Genomic DNA, 16,581 nt, shown 5'->3' on the forward strand with positions numbered 1-16,581 from the left:
TTAATAAGTGACTTTTATGTATACATATGCCTGCATATATCGTGCTATTCTTAGTTAGTGTATTGTCTGTCTTTGTAATGTTTGTTTATAATGGAGCACTGTGACGAAAAATAATTTCCCCTAGCGATCAATAAAGTATTCTGATTCTGATTCTAAACGGCGTATATTTTAAAGTAAAGGCTTTAAAACAAAGTAAACGCAGAAAGTACAAACATCGCTAATGGCAATTAACTTTGCCGACATGTGGTCAACAGTAATGTTTTAATGTTCTTCATTATTAAACATTTGCACATAAATAAGTGACATAATATTCATTACCCACTTTTAAAAGTTTACTCTTCGGCCGCCCCTCTTCCGATGTTTTCTTCGGCAAAATTATCCACACCCACTGCGGCGCTATGAAGTCTGGGATATGTTGGGGCATGAAGTCTACACCCCCACATCCTTAAAATTCAGGGGAAATGAAGGACGCATTTGAGCAGCCTTAATTATGACAGCCTTCGTCGCGTCGCTGTGACGTAATCAGCCATAAAATGTGGCCTTTAAGGCTGCAGACCCTGAATTGGGATACAGCCTGTGTTTTGGAGCCTCTGGTCTCATTTCCATCTTACTCTGGTACTTCTCATCTGTGATGTCATTGCTTGGTGGGGCCAGTTGAACAGGCACCTCAGTCTTGATTAGGTGGGTCAAATCTAGAAAACCATTGAGAAGATGCTAATTTAAAATGTTAGATAGAAAAATTAAATGGGGCATCACATTTCAGATCCTTACCACTGAAGTCGGCAGTAACAATGAGATTATTGTTCTTGAGGAAGCTCCTCCTTTGCAGATGTGAGTGGGAAATGAATGTGCTCCAGCCAAAGTCTTGACTGCGGAAGCATTTACAGCTGTCATCCCACACTGGTCAGGATGTGGCTGTTGGTTTGTTCCAATGAGCATGAGTGTCTGAGTGGACAAAATAAGAATATTCATGTTTGAAACCTGGATGTTGGGGACACATTATTAATCCTTTATTTGTCCAGGTAAAAAATCTCATTGAGATTAAAAATCTCATTTCCAGGAGGAGTCTGTACATTGCCGAAAATGTACAGAGTTGGTCAAAACTAACAGAATTGTCAGAAATGGTTAAAAGACTTAATTCTTTAGCTAATGTCCTGCATGCGCTTGCAGCAGCCATAGACCAAAGTTAGCATTCATTTGAAGTTATTTTTTCAGCCTACAGCAAATACAATATTTAGGCAAACGTTTGCCTAAAGTGATCCACTGTGCACTGTTCTCCAGGAATTAGTCAAAGCTGTCTATAGTTTCTTGATTGTGAGGCAGATTATCCACAATTTTCATATCCTTTCAAGGTTTTCGTGACTGGAAATTAACCTTTGTATGGCCATAATTAACTGCAAAGTCAGGTGATGTGTTTGTTTTTTAATAAGTTTAATTTCACTAGCTGGGGCATGTTTGGAGGTGTGGTCCTGCTCCTGAAATTCCAATACATAATCTCCAATTCACTAGCTGGGCCCACCTCCTCATTTTAGATTTGACAGCGTTTAGTAGGTAAAGGTAAACACTTGGACATGAATTGAGCTTGAGGTTTGGGGAAGGCCTTGAAGGGGACTGACGATGGCTCCTGGGCCTGGCAGATCCCCAAAGAAGGCATCCAGAAGCAGTAATAAATGTGCAATATGAAGGTTGAAGACGTCAGTGTTAATAATTTGATTTTCAATTCAACTTATTTATACAGCACCGAGCCACAGTGACGGACACCTCAAGACCCTACAATGATGTCTAGAGGAAAAGCCCAACAATCGTATGACCTCCCATGAGCGAGCACTTTGGCGATGGTGGGAAGGAAAAACTCCCTTTTAGCAGGAAGAAACCTCCAGCAGAACCAGGCTCAGGGAGGGGGAGCCATCTGCCGCGACAGGTGGGAGAGAGAGAAGGAGATCGGGGCAAAGACAAGCTCAGGGAAACCGAACGTCGCTCCATGGTGTGAAGTGGATGAGCTCGGACAATTAGGAAGGAATGGCAGGAGAAGAGATTAAAGGAAACAATGGAAATCTTAATAGATGAATGAGGGGAATCCTCGATCAGGTAGCGATGTGGCTCGACTTTGAGCTGAAGCTCTGACAGAGAAGAATGCTGGATTTGAGATTTGAGGTAAGGCTTGACGGCTCAAAAAGCTTGTGTGAGCTTGTCTTTGAGTAGAAGATGGAGAGGTGGTGCTTAGCTGGTTAATTGCTTCAGATAAGGTAGCGATAACAACTGAGCTTATTTCTGAATGAACAGAAGCGACAGCAGCAGCTTGGGAAGAGTTAAGGAATTGAAAGACTGATTAGAGGAAAATAATCTTCTATAATAATAACCTCCAAAATCATCCAAGAGCAGAGAGATGATAAGCCATTTAAACGTAGTCAGAACCGTGAGTCGACTTAGAAAGCGGTCTTGAATGATTGTGTCGAGGGTGGATGCCTGATGATGCCAGTGAAAGCACGTGTCACAAAAAGCACATGAGAAGTGAAGGGATGCCATGAATAATTATACGCCTAGCATAGTTTGGATGTCTTGAAAGGAGCGATAGAGGACAGAACCTGGCATCCCGGTGCCACGAAGGTTTACCAGTGCTTTGTGAGGGCAGGAAAGATGGCAGCGAAACTGGCATCTCAGTGCCGGAACGGTTTGCAGCTACATATTGTGGAAGACTGGACGAAACTGAAAAACTGGCTTCCTGGAGAGAGGATTTTTTTTTTTTTTTTGCGCAAGTGATTGATGGCAGAAGCTGCCAATCCAGTGCCAGAAGGTTGAGCTGCTTAGCGCATGGGAATGGAACCTGGCATCCCGGGGCAAAGAGCTTTTTCTGCACTGCAAATGGGGAATAGAGACACGGAACCTGCCATCTTGGTGCTGAAAGGAACGTCTGCTGCTTAGCATGTGAGGGCTAGATGCAGAGAATGAGAATCAGAATACTTTATTGATCCCTGGGGGAAATTATTTCTGAAGCTGGCATCCCAGCGGTAGAAGGATTCACTGCTGCGTTGCTGTGATAAATGCAGAGAAACTGGCAACTTTATATTAGAAAGCATGCTGCTGCATTTGCGAATGAGGGATACAGAAGAACCAGGCATCTTGGTGCCAAGCTTCCTACTGCATTCGTAAAGGAGGGACAGAGGAAGAGAAGCTGGCATCCTGTTGCCAACGCTTGCTACTGCATTTGCGTAGGGGCATAGAGGAAGAGAACGTGGCATTGTGGTGCCGAAAGCATGCTGCTGCATTTGTGAATAAGGGATAAAGAGAAACCCTGGCATCTTGGTGCCAGAGGAGTTTACTACTGCTTTGCAATAACGGATGCAGAGAAACTGGCAACGTGGTGGAAGTTTGCTGCTGTGATCACGAATGATGGATATAGAAGGAACTGGCTGGAAGGATTCTCTGCTGCTTTTGCCATGATGGATGGATAACTGGCAACTCAGGGGTAAGAAGCTTATCCCTGCGGTTTGCACATGGCAGATATAGCAAGAACCTAACACCACGGTGCTAGAGGGGTTTGCAGCTGCTTGCAATGATAGATGTGGAGAAACTGGCAGTTCAGTAACCCGGTGCCTTTTTATTTATTTATTTATTTTTTCTATCTAGAGAACTGCCAACCTGATGGTAGAAAAGCTGCTGCTGCTTTTGTGGATGAGGGATAAAGGAATCTGGCAACCCGGTGCCGACATTTCCTGCAGAGTTTAGCCAAGGAGGGATGAGAGGCTGGGAACCTGGCAACTCGATGCCGACGTTTGCTGCAGAATTTTTCGAAGGAGGTGTGGGTGGCTGAGAACCTGGCAACCTGGTACCGACGTTTGCTGCGGAGTTTAGCAAAGGAGGGATAAGTGGCCGAGAACCTTGCAACTTGGTGCCGAAGCATACTGCATTTGCTACCGAGGGATGGAGTACTGGCAACTCTGTGGCCTTTTTTCCCCTAACTATGCTGATAAACTGGCAACTCAATAGTCAAAAAGCTTGCTGTTGCTTTTGCGAATGAGGGAGAAAGGAACCTGGCAACCCAGTGCCAACGTTTGCTGCAGAGTTTAGCCGCGGAGGTGTAAGAGGCTGGGAACCTGGCAACTCGGTGCCAAGGTTTGCTGCCGAATTGTTCAAAGGAGGGATGGGTGGCTGAGAACCTGGCAACCTGGTGCCGACGTTTGCTGCGGAGTTTAGCAGAGGAGGGATGAGTAGCCGAGAACCTGGCAACTCTGTGCTGACGTTTGCTGCAGAGTTTAGCAGATGAGAGATTGGGAACCTGGCAACTCGGTGCCAAAGCATACTGCATTTTGCCACCGAGGGATGGAGAACTGGAGACATGGTGCCTTTTTTGTGTGTGTGTCGTCTTTGCTGAGAAACTGGCAGTTCGGTGGTAGGAAGCTTGCTGCTGCATTTGCGAATGCCGGATAGGGAAGAACTGGGCAGGGATGAAAAAAATCACGACAATGGAGAACAGTAAACAGTATGGTGTCACGGTGGGGTGTGCCGAAGTGTTTTGACTTCAGGACTCAGATGCAGATGCAGAGAGAGCGGCGTTGCAGGAGACGGGATGTGACTTTAACCAAAAGCAAGCTTTATTTAGCTGGTTGCAGACAAAACATGAAACTAAGAAAACAAAGAGGAATAAGATAAGATAACTCTTTATTGTCATTGCACAGTCATATATAGTACAATAGTACAATGAAATTGGAAAACTGTCCTACGTCAGCACTACATATAACACAACACGACCCGATACAACACATCACAACGCAACACAAACTACACAACACAGTATAATAACTTAGTAATAAAAAAGAAGAAGAAGTGTATTTGTATTGCACACTGTTATTATTGCACATTAATTGTTATTGCACCTTGTTATAAATATAAATATTATTATTGTTACTGTTTTTACCGTTGTTACCTCCCCCCCAAAAAAGTCCAGGGAGGTATCCAGTCAGGTCAGCTATTTGCATTGATCAGGGCTATTGCCCTGTTGTAAAAGCTGTCCTTGAGTCTATTTGTTCGGGACCTCAGCAGCCTGAACCTCCTGCCAGACAGCAGCAGCTTAAACACCCGGTGTCGTGGGTGTGTACAATCCTGTAGGATGCTGTGTGCCCTCTTGAGACAGCGAGTGTTGTACAGGTCCTTCAGGGAGGAAAGAGGATGTCCAATTATTTTTTTGGGCCATATTGATGACCCTCTGGAGTGCCTTTCTGTGTGCTGTGGTGCAGCTGGAGAACCACACCGATGCAATATGTCAGCACACTTTCAATGGAGCAGCGGTAGAAGACAGTCAGCAGCTCCTTCTTCAGGTCCATTTTTCTGAGGATTCTCAGAAAGTGGAGACGCTGTTGGGCCTTCTTTAAAACCGCATAGATGTTAGAGCTCCATTGGAGGTCTGTGTCTATGTGCACACCCAGAAACTTGAAACTGGAGACCCTTTCCACGCACTCCCCGTTGATACTGACAGGCTGCAACTCAGACTTCCTCCTTCTGAAGTCAACTACCAGTTCTTTTGTCTTGGTGGTATTGAGGTCCAGGTTGTTATCTACACACCAATCTGACAGCCTCTGAACGTCAGCTCTGTACGCCATCTCATCTCCCCCAGAGATGAGCCCCACCACGGTGGTATCATCTGCAAACTTGATGACTCCGTTGTCTGGGTGGGAACTAACACATGTGTGTACAGAGTGTACAGTAGGGGGCTCAGTACACAGCCTTGTGGAGAGCCGGTGTTAAGGCTGAGGGCTGAGGAAAGATGAGGCCCCATTCTAACTCTCTGTACACGGTCTGAGAGGAAGTCTCTGATCCAGCGGCAGGTGGTAGAAGGAAGTCCGATTTCCAGCAGTTTAACTATTAGTCTGTCCGGGAGTATCGTATTGAAAGCAGAGCTAAAGTCAACAAAGAGCAGCCTGGTGTAACGGCCCTGCACTTCCAGGTGAGAGATGGTGGTGTGGAGCATTGTAGCAATGGCATCTTCAGTTGATCTGTTAGCTCTGTATGTGAACTACTATGAAACTCAGTGAAAAAACTATGAAGAAACCATGAACACTGAGTAACTATGAAACACAGTGAAGACAAAAACCTATGACACTCTATGACTGAGGGATAACAGTCAACGCGACGCTGAACACAGCAAGACTGAGCACTTAAATACACACATGAGGTGATCAAGGGAAGTGGAGACACATGAGGACACAGCTGACTAGAATCAAACATAATAACAACACAGGGGAGAGAAAAATTAACCACATGAACCCAGAACACACAATCTACTTCAAAATAAAACAAGAAACTAGACATGACAACACTAAGCTGACAGACCTAAAACACATGATAAATTAGACAAGAATCCAAACATTGAAGCCAAGGAAACAATAAATAATGTTTCAGAGGCCCAGGCTGTGACAGTATGGAGCTAGCGACACATTTCCAGCTTGCATTAAATTCTGTTAGTAGGAAGGAGCACAGAGCTGAGCTTCCGCCTGCTACCTGGCGCTGGCGGGTGGGTGGAGCTACGAAGTATGCTATAGCTTTGCTGTCGGAGCTGCGATGTGTTTGGAAGTGTGGGTTCAGCGCTGATGTCCGTCGGCTTTCCAGCTAACTCGCCGGCACACTGCACCTTCTGCAGAGATGTATTCCACCTGTGTGCAGTTCCTCCACTCTTGTACATCACCCTATGTTCCTCCCTCTTCCTTAAATGTGTTGTTCCTGCAGCCATTTTCATCCTTTTTGCTAAATCCACTACTATGTGTCCTTCTGCTGTTCTCTCCTTAAAACCATACCTACCCAACACCTCCTCATCTCCTCTGTTAGCTTCACTTACATCTCTTCTCAAGTCCACATCCCCCCTCCTGGGTACACTCAATTCCTCTATTTCTTTTCTAACTGACATCCAACCTGAGGAGTGTATGCACAGACATTCAATGTCACCAGCTTCAAACTCACACACTACATCTACCTACATTCGTTCCATCACTCTCACCTCCACACTCCTGCTTTTTCTTCTCTAACACTGCATCCTACCAGAACTTCCCGCTATTCCCTTCCTTTGTCTTCCTATAACAGCAGCACAGTTTTCATTGTGGCGGAGTTCTATAGGAGTTTTTCCCCTTAATAAAGTAAATAATCCTTTTAAAAACACATTTGTGTATTTACTCAGGTTATCTCTGTGTGACAAATATGCAAAAAAAACCCTCCAAGAAATCAGGAAGTGGAAAATAGTTTTTCAACAACCCTCCACAGTTCGAAGAACCGCAACTTTCCATTTTTTAATTTTTGTTTGTGCATGCAAATTGTGACGTAAGAACCAGCAGTTGACCTGGTACACCATAGTCAGTAGAGACTAAAAGAAGAAAAAGAAACCACTTGTCTTGCTCAATCTATTGGTTAAACCAACCAGACTAGCAGACACAGAAAATAAAGACACAACAGAAACATTTCATCTGTGCTGTACCTGAGAGAACGCGTTAACTGTTGGGATGGTTTATGTTGGGAGTATGACTTGAAATAACATCATTTGAATGTCATTTTTATTCTGCTGAGAAGTTAAGCAAATGTTCCAATGAACATTTGCCTCGATGCAAAGCTGTTTGTTCAGACATTTGCTTCAACTTCATGAGGAAGCTTAAGGCATTTTCTATGAAATGCTCATCCTTGCTAATCTGCTTATTTAACAAATACCATAAAACGTGCGTATTTTCTTCATCCTGCAAACAGTGTCTGTGCCATCATTTGTCTTGACCCATACAACCAGCCTGTCCGCGGGGCCCCCTGTCATCTTGTAGAAGAACTGCAGACACTGAAGCTTCCTCTTGGGGTAGAGGATTCGAGGTTCCAGCATAGCAGACTCCTGAGGCTCCCCAGTCATAGTGTTGAAGTGCATGAAGTATCCAGCATCTAAAAAAACAAATAAATATAAGACAATCTATAATAATGTTTAATTCCCTCTGAAATTACAGTAAACATGAAGAGACATTATTCAGACCTCTGCATTGCCCCAGGAGTGTGTGATCCAGTGTGCCTGCAGAGCTCTGAGTGTAGACACACTTCACATCATCAGAGGCCTGGATCATCCCACAAATGCTTGCATACTCAAAGGTACACTGATCCAGCAGGGTGAGCGGCCCGGCTGTATGAGAATGAGAGGAGGGGTATGCACATAGGAATGTGTTTTACACAGTCCTATAGCTGTCAGATTAAAAAAAAAAAGTCGATTCATTGAAGCCCAGTGTGACAACATATACATACAGCAGTTGCACATCCTGGTGAGCCTGAGGGTGTCCATCTTGCTGAAATCAAGGTACTGGCCAATAAAATTGTAGAACTCTGGGATTTTGGTGGTGATAGTGGGGATGGATTCATTCTTGTTGGAGGAGAAGTGCCTGTAGTGCATGACGGACTCATAGTCGTATGCAGTGTTTTGATCAGTGATGAAGTCGTCATTGTATTTGTTGAAGTTATGTGGAAGTCCTGCAGGAAATGTTCTCTTATCTAATAAATGTTATCATAAAAAAGCAATCATAAATAACTGTACATTTGACACTTCAATTATGTGTCACAATACAATGCATCATAGCATTACACTTTAATGATCGTAGCATGTATGTTTGCGTGTTCCCTGCCTCTTGTGCACAGCACAGGGTTTGCTAGTGTAACTATCTATGCAGCAGTACACTTTATCCTAATATTTTTTTGAGTCAATTTCTACATAGAAAATGGCTGAAAAGAATGAAAGAACTACATATACCTGACGTAACCTGGTCCAGCCAGATGTTGTCCATGCGGGACTGTTCATGGTAAAATCCCAGAGCATGGAGCAGCCAGTGGCGTGTCCAGCGGGGTGGCCTGGGGGGGCACAGGCCACCCCCCCAACCAGACTGACCACCCCAGGTGCCACCCCGAAGCTAAAACAATAAAATTTAATGAAATATCAAATGTACGATTATGGTTTCACAGTGAAGCTCAGATATCCGAGGGTAAGTGAATGCAGCACCGGCTTCTGCATCATGTTAGCAAAGGTAGGAGAGCCAAGCACGAAAGACGGCACCGCAGAAAACATTTTTTCGGCGAAAGGTTAACAAGTTAACATAGCTGGACTAGCCGTCGGACATTTGAACGGTGGGCTGATGACTTATTTATTTATTTTTTGCATGAACAATGAGAGGTGGTGGATTGGCCAGATGCTGGCCGATGTGTAAAAATAACTCAGTCCAGCCAGCCTCCAGTTTGTTTTACGTTCCCTGTGTATCCCTGCCTCACCTTCCCTCATCCACCTGTTGCCTCTGTGGAAGCTCCGCCATAGCCACCACCGTACAACACTTGTGTCAAGCCAGCCTCCAATTCGAGACTTGCAGTCAAGCCAGCCTCCAGTTTGTTTTACGTTCCCTGTGTATTCAAAGTATTACGGGAATGGATGTGGAAACCGGATTTCAAAATAAAAGCCAACTTCGAGTGAATTAACAGATATGTTAAGAACATAATAACATATAATTTAGGCTTTTTTTTTTTTACAAACTCTAATGTTAGATCTATATGACACAGCCTTGTACCCTAATTGTGCCCTGTCACTATCAAGGCCATCTTATTTTGGATTTCAAAGTAAAAGCCCTGTGAATCTTCATTTTTGAACTACTCTTTCAATGACTTAATAATGCTCTTAAAAGCAAAAGTCGTATTTCCAAATACCATTTGAACTTTATATCAACACTTTCCAACCACAGTCTTTTTCACAGTGATACCATATCAATATCAAGTCAGTCTGATTTTGCCTTTCATAGTAATGGCCCTTTGACATTGCCAATATTTGACTTAATCTTCTAACGATTCAAAATGCTCTAAAATGAAAAATTCTTGTTTCCACAGGGTAAGTCCACTTTAGATCAACAGTATACAGACCCACAGTGATACCATATCAATATCAAATCATTCTGATTTTGCTCTCAAAAATAAAAGCCTTTTTAAATTGTCCATAATTGACCTACCTTTCAGTGATTTCAAATTGCTCTAAAAAGGAAAATTCCTGTTTCCACAGGGTAATTCCACTTTAGATCAACAGTATACAGCCCCACAGTGATACCATATCAATATCAAGTCAATTTGCCTTTCAAAGTAATGGTCCATTGAAATTGTCCATGTATGACCCACTCTTTCACTGACTTCAGAATCCCATTAAAAGCAAAGTTGCTGTTTCCACAAGATCATTTCACTCTACATTGACAGTATACAACCCCACAGTTTTATCACGTCAGTATCGGAATTATAATTGTTCATTTGGTACTTATAATAATTAAACGCGGATGCTGTTAACAGGACAATTATTGTTTCCACTAAGTAATTGGAGTTCATGCAAACCATACACAACCTCTACAGTGGTAACATCTCAATCTCAAATCAATCTCGTTTTGCATTTCAGAGTACAAGCCTTTTGACTTTGTTTATAGGAGCTTCTCTTTCCACAACTTCAGAATGGCATTAAATGGAAAGTTCCAGCTTCTATGAATTAATACCAGTTTGTGCCAACACATATCATTGCATATAATCTAACAGTGGAGTTGGTGACCATACTTTTCGGTGACATTAGAATGCTGTTAAATAGGAAAATCCCTGTTCCCATGCAATAATTTTTCCTCTAAATCAATAATATACTCCCTCAAAGTTGTACGCTGTGAAAATCAAGTCTTTCTTGTTTTGGATTTAAAAATAATCGCCCTGGAAATGGTTTGCAAGCTGTTTTGTAATTTCTTTATTTAGAATGACATCTTTCCACAGACTTGAAATATGAACGTACTATCAATTACAACTTACTGGCAATTTCAATTCTGTCATAATCAATTGAGTCTGATTTTGCTTTTCAAAATGAAAACCCAATATGTTTTGAAACAGCAATTTTCATTTTTAAAACATTCTGAAATAATTGAAAGAGTATATCACATATGGACAAATTCGACGGGCCATTAATTTGAAAGGCAAAATCAGACCAACATGAATTTACATGGTTTTACTGTCGGGTTGAATACTGTTGATCTAAAGTGGAATTATCCTGTGGAAACAGCATCTTTCAATTTAAGAGCATTTTGAAATCGTTAAAAGAGTAGGTCGTCTACGGGAAAGCAAAATCAGACTGACTTGAAATTGACATGGTAACATCGTGAGGTTGTATACTGTTGATCTAAAGTGGAATTACCCTGTGGAAACTGAAATCTTCCTTTTTAGAGCATTCTGAAATCACTGAAAGTTAGGTAAGTTATGGGCATTTTCAACAGGCCATTATTTTGGAAGGCAAAATCAGAATGACTTGAAATTGACATAGTACCATGGTGTGGTTGTACACTTTTGATCTAACATGGATTCATCCTGTGGAAAGAGCAATTTTCATTTTTAGAGTGTTCTGAATTCTTTAAAAGAGTAGGTCGTATATCGGCAATTTGAAAAGTCTTTTATTTTGGAAGGCAACATCAGACTGATTTGATATTGATATGGTATCACTGTGGGTCTGTATACTGTTGATCTAAAGTGGAATTATGCTGTGGAAACAGGAATTTGCCATTTTAGAGCATTTTGAAATCACTGAAAGGTAGGTCAATTGTGGACAATTTGAAAAGGCTTTTAGTTTGGAAGGCATAATCAGAATGACTTGATATTGATATGGTATCACTGTGGGTCTGTATACTGTTGATCTAATATGGATTCATCCTGTGGAAATAGCAAAATTCTGTTTAAGAACATTTTGAAATCGTTAAAACAGTAGGTCGTATATGCTCAATTTGAAAGGGCTTTTATTTTGGAAGGCATAATCAGAATGACTTGATATTGATATGGTATCACTGTGGGGCTGTATACTGTTGATCTAAAGTGGAATTACCCTGTGGAAACAGGAATTTTCCATTTTAGAGCATTTTGAAATCACTGAAAGTTAGGTCGTATATGCTCAATTTAAAAAGGCTTTTATTTTGGAAGGCATAATCAGAATGACTTGATATTGATATGGTATCACTGTTGGGCTGTATACTGTTGGTCTGGGGTGGAATTACCCTGTGGAAACAGGAAATTTCCATTTTAGAGCATTTTGAAATCACTGAAAGTTAGGTCAATTATGGACAATTTAAAAAGGCTTTTATTTTGGAAGGCATAATCAGAATGACTTGATATTGATATGGTATCACTGTGGGTCTGTATACTGTTGATCTAATATGGATTCATCCTGTGGAAATAGCAAAATTCTGTTTAAGAACATTTTGAAATCGTTAAAAAAGTAGGTCGTATATGCTCAATTTGAAAGGGCTTTTATTTTGGAAGGCATAATCAGAATGACTTGATATTGAGATGGTATCACTGTGGGGCTGTATACTGTTGATCTAAAGTGGAATTACCCTGTGGAAACAGGAATTTTCCTTTTTAGAGCATTTTGAAATCACTGAAAGGTAGGTCAATTATGGACAATTTTAAAAGGCTTTTATTTTTGAGAGCAAAATCAGAATTTGATATTGATATGGTATCACTGTGGGTCTGTATACTGTTGATCTAGAGGATTAAGTCAAATATTGGCAATTTCAAAGGGCCATTACTATGAAAGGCAAAATCAGACTGACTTGATATTGATATGGTATCACTGTGAAAAAGACTGTGGTTGGAAAGTGTTGATATAAAGTCCAAATGGTATTTGGAAATACGACTTTTGCTTTTAAGAGCATTATTAAGTCATTGAAAGAGTAGTTCAAAAATGAAGATTCACAGGGCTTTTACTTTGAAATCCAAAATAAGATGGCCTTGATAGTGACAGGGCACAATTAGGGTACAAGGCTGTGTCATATAGATCTAACATTAGAGTTTGTAAAAAAAAAAAAAGCCTAAATTATATGTTATTATGTTCTTAACATATCTGTTAATTCACTCGAAGTTGGCTTTTATTTTGAAATCCGGTTTCCACATCCATTCCCGTAATACTTTGAATACACAGGGAACGTAAAACAAACTGGAGGCTGGCTTGACTGCAAGTCTCGAATTGGAGGCTGGCTTGACACAAGTGTTGTACGGTGGTGGCTATGGCGGAGCTTCCACAGAGGCAACAGGTGGATGAGGGAAGGTGAGGCAGGAGGAGAGACCAGAGGTGGCCGCCGGTGAACTCGGTGAAGTGTCAGGTGAACTCAACTTCAGGTAAGAAGTTATGACCTGCAGTCTATCTGGGTCAGATATAAACCAAGTTTAGGTGGAGTTTATTTTCGTTGTGCTGACTTTTTACAGTCAGTTACAATACATCATACTGCGTGAGCTAGCATGACGAGTTTCTATACAGCTGTTCTGTTGCTATGATGTTACTGATAGTGAACTTTATTTTATTCATAAGGTTAGTTAGTAGAGTTGCCAACAGCTCCTTAAAAAATGGAATCATCCCCCCATTCAGAGAAAATATTACGCGTTTCGTATTGAGCTGAGAAGAGACGCAGTTTGTCCCGGACTTTAGCTAGAATGGAAAAGACACAAAGCTGGAGTTATTCTGTCTTTACAGCTGCCTCTTCTCTTATCTCCCCTCCCTCTTCTATTGCTACTTCAATCATGAAACTGATCAATGATCAGCTGATCGTCTCTCTTGTTTATCGCCCACTTTGCGCCAGAAAGAGGAAACCAGCGGATGTCGCGCTAAACAACAGCAGCACTTTTAAGCTTGATCAGCTGTTGTTAGAATTTATTTAATATTAATTTCTAGTATCAGCTGATGTTTGCTGGAGCCACAGCTGTAAAGCTGCTGGTCATGATGTCGGTTTGGATATGTGGTGAGAGGGAAACATGAAGATGAAACCAGGAGATGTCCTTACTGAATCATCAGAGCTGTGATGGAGAAAAAGGTTTACCTTTTAGGTGACATGAATGAGTTGAAGTTATGAACTGTTTCTGAGAGACAAATAACACCAGGATCCTTTTCTAAGCAGCTGACAGCTGGTAACTGTGCAGGGGCGGGTCTAGCAAAGTGTTGCCAGGGGGCCAGGTAGGGCATTAACAGGGAGAGGGGGGCACAAAGAAATACTTTTCTTTTTTATTCTCATTTAAAATATTTAGCTTTTATTAAATAATTATCTGAATCTTGCGAACAAAGTTTTTATCTGACGTAAAATGTATAGAAATCATACATATACCAACAAGACTGTACATCACTGTCACAACAGCATTTGTTTTCATTCAAAGTCTTTATGGCTTTAATACCTGGGGGGCCGGTCTGTAGTCAAAATGCCCAATTTTTTTGTCCCAGTCCAGCCCTGCAGGTTAATACTGGCAGTGTCACCATGCCAGCTGACTGTATTTCATCATCAGCCAGTGTTGTTCTTTATACATGAATATTACCAAAGTTTACCATAAGGCAGCATAGAAAGTATTTACTTGCTTTCAGGTTTTATTCAAATGTTAGTCTTTTCATTTGTTTCCCCACTTTTTTCCTGTTTCAAAATCAAACACCAGTTTGTGAGAAGATTATCTTCTTTTTTTTAACAGGCATTGGTTTTGCATTGGCATTGGCTAATTTGCCAATTGTATGTTAAAAATGTTCGTATTTTAATATTCAAAAATGTTTTTGCCCAAAACATATGCACTACATGTCAGGGTCCTGGGACTGGGCGACCCAGGATCCCTGAGCAGTTATGTATTATATTATTATTATTATTATTATATGTATTTTGGTATTGCTGCTGCTCTCCTCCATGATTGTAGATGTGAGTGTGTGTGTTTATGTCTGCGGGGATGCTTGGAGGATGGAGCTCAGCCACCTGCAGGCCTGAGGGGTGTGGCCCTGCGGAAGGACTGGCCACACCCGAAGCCACACACCTGCCGCTGATCAGGGCTCGTCGGGGGAGCTACTCAGGAGAGTCTTGGAGCTCCCACCGACGCGGGATCATTCCTTGAGACTCCACGTTAGTCGTCCCATTGAATTGAGTTAATGTGTGTAAGTGTATGCCCGCGGTTATTTGTGTCCTGACGGCTGCGTCTATTGTTTCCCGCAGGAGGAGCGTGGAAGGCACGAAGAGCAGCGAGCACCGGGGGGTGCTGACACGGGAGCGGAGAGCACAGAGACACGAACTATTCACGCAGAGACACGACACGGGAGTCTGGGAGAACACGGGGATTTATTGTTGTTTTTGTTCCACTCTGTAAATAAACACACTGCTTGAACTTTGAGCTCCGCGCCTGGGTCCTCCTCCTTCCCCACATCCCCACGGTCTGCCAGCCAGACCGTGACACTACATGTCAGTAAAAATACTATGCAAATATTGATGTCCTTGACTGCTGAATAAACACTGACTGATTGTATCTCTTGTACTTTATCAACGCAGTATCTAAAAACTTTGCACCGTAGTGGTTAAAATCTCATTCTAATAAGAGTTAAAAGCGCATTCGGTTGTTAGGTTTACAGGGTTATTGAATTATGGTTAACGGTTGGTAGAATTGTTTTTAACATTATCTGCCAATTACATCTGCCACCCTTCTCCAAATCTGTGCCCCTACCTGGCCCCCCTAACAAAAATTTTCTAGACACGCCACTGGGAGCAGCTCATGCTCAACCACTGTGGTCACAGCCTGGTCCCAGTGACAAGACAACCTGTCTGCTGGTCACCAACACTAGAGAAGCACCTATGGGAGAGGAAGTTTTTGATAACAAATTATAACTGCAAACGTACAAAGCTTGAAAATCAAGTCACCAGTTATGACATAACCCCTCCAAAGTAACTAAGGAAATTACCAACTGTTTTCAAGTACTATCTGTGATTTTTGTCTAAGCAAAAAAAGGTTACCCACACATTCTTGATAAACATTAGACAGTACAAGGATAAGTATATAAAATGTTAATAACTAAAGGTATATAGTGCCTCTAAGCTCTTTGGACATTAGTGTTCCTCTGGGAAACTTCGCCATCAAGCCTGAACCTGAATGCACCGCTGAGTCCACCAAAACCATTGGTGTCACAGTTTATGACTGTAGTAAATATGAGTGCCGTCCCCTTCAAACAGGTCGGCATCTGATCCTACAGCACGGTAAAAAAAAAAAAGAAATTGTGTTTAACTGTATCATCAGCAGCACCAAGTATGCAACAGTTTTGATTTTGGAACCATTACGTGTTGAAACATATCTCACCTAAATTTAAGATAGGATTCTCATCTTCTCCATTCTCATACACCTCTGTAACGCAAACAGACTTTCCACATCTCTAAAGATTAAGAGCCTTTCAAGTATCATCTTTGCACATACCGTGTACTTCAGGGGAAACTGGTATCTGCAAAACACACACACACACCAAGACGTGCGGGTAAACATTCAGTCTCTTCTTTTAAGTCTCCCTAGAAATGCTGAATGGATACTTACAGTGTATGAAGTGTGAAGAACCACTAATCCCAACAATAACAGCACTCTCTCCATCATGATGCAGCATGTCTCCAAGTAAATGCTGCTTCTTTGGTTTACATATAATACGACCTTTGGAAGTGGAGTAGTTTTATGCCAGCTGTAAACAGTAACTGAGGGACTTTGACTCAAATTGTTACTGATTTGTGGGTGTTTTCACATGTGCATCAGCCTGAGGTGGCGTGAATATCT

At 41.9% G+C, this 16,581-nt stretch overlaps 1 pseudogene across 1 annotated transcript; it reads right to left on the minus strand.

Annotated features, from left to right (window-relative positions):
- Positions 1-522: 522 nt before the first annotated feature.
- LOC146557400 (meprin A subunit alpha-like) lies at positions 523-16,404 on the minus strand (annotated as a pseudogene). The gene is made up of 11 exons (XR_014888665.1): positions 16,351-16,404; positions 16,237-16,261; positions 16,123-16,167; positions 15,955-16,012; positions 15,546-15,621; positions 8,753-8,835; positions 8,254-8,475; positions 7,991-8,134; positions 7,687-7,902; positions 772-945; positions 523-692 (listed from the first exon to the last, which is right to left on the minus strand). The product of XR_014888665.1 is annotated as a meprin A subunit alpha-like (transcript).
- Positions 16,405-16,581: the final 177 nt, after the last annotated feature.

Source organism: Mchenga conophoros, linkage group LG15 (genome assembly GCF_057382185.1).
Source record: "Mchenga conophoros isolate Kocher_MC1m ecotype Shallow Benthic linkage group LG15, M_conophoros_male_GT1.1, whole genome shotgun sequence".
NCBI classification, from domain to species: Eukaryota; Metazoa; Chordata; class Actinopteri; order Cichliformes; family Cichlidae; genus Mchenga; species Mchenga conophoros.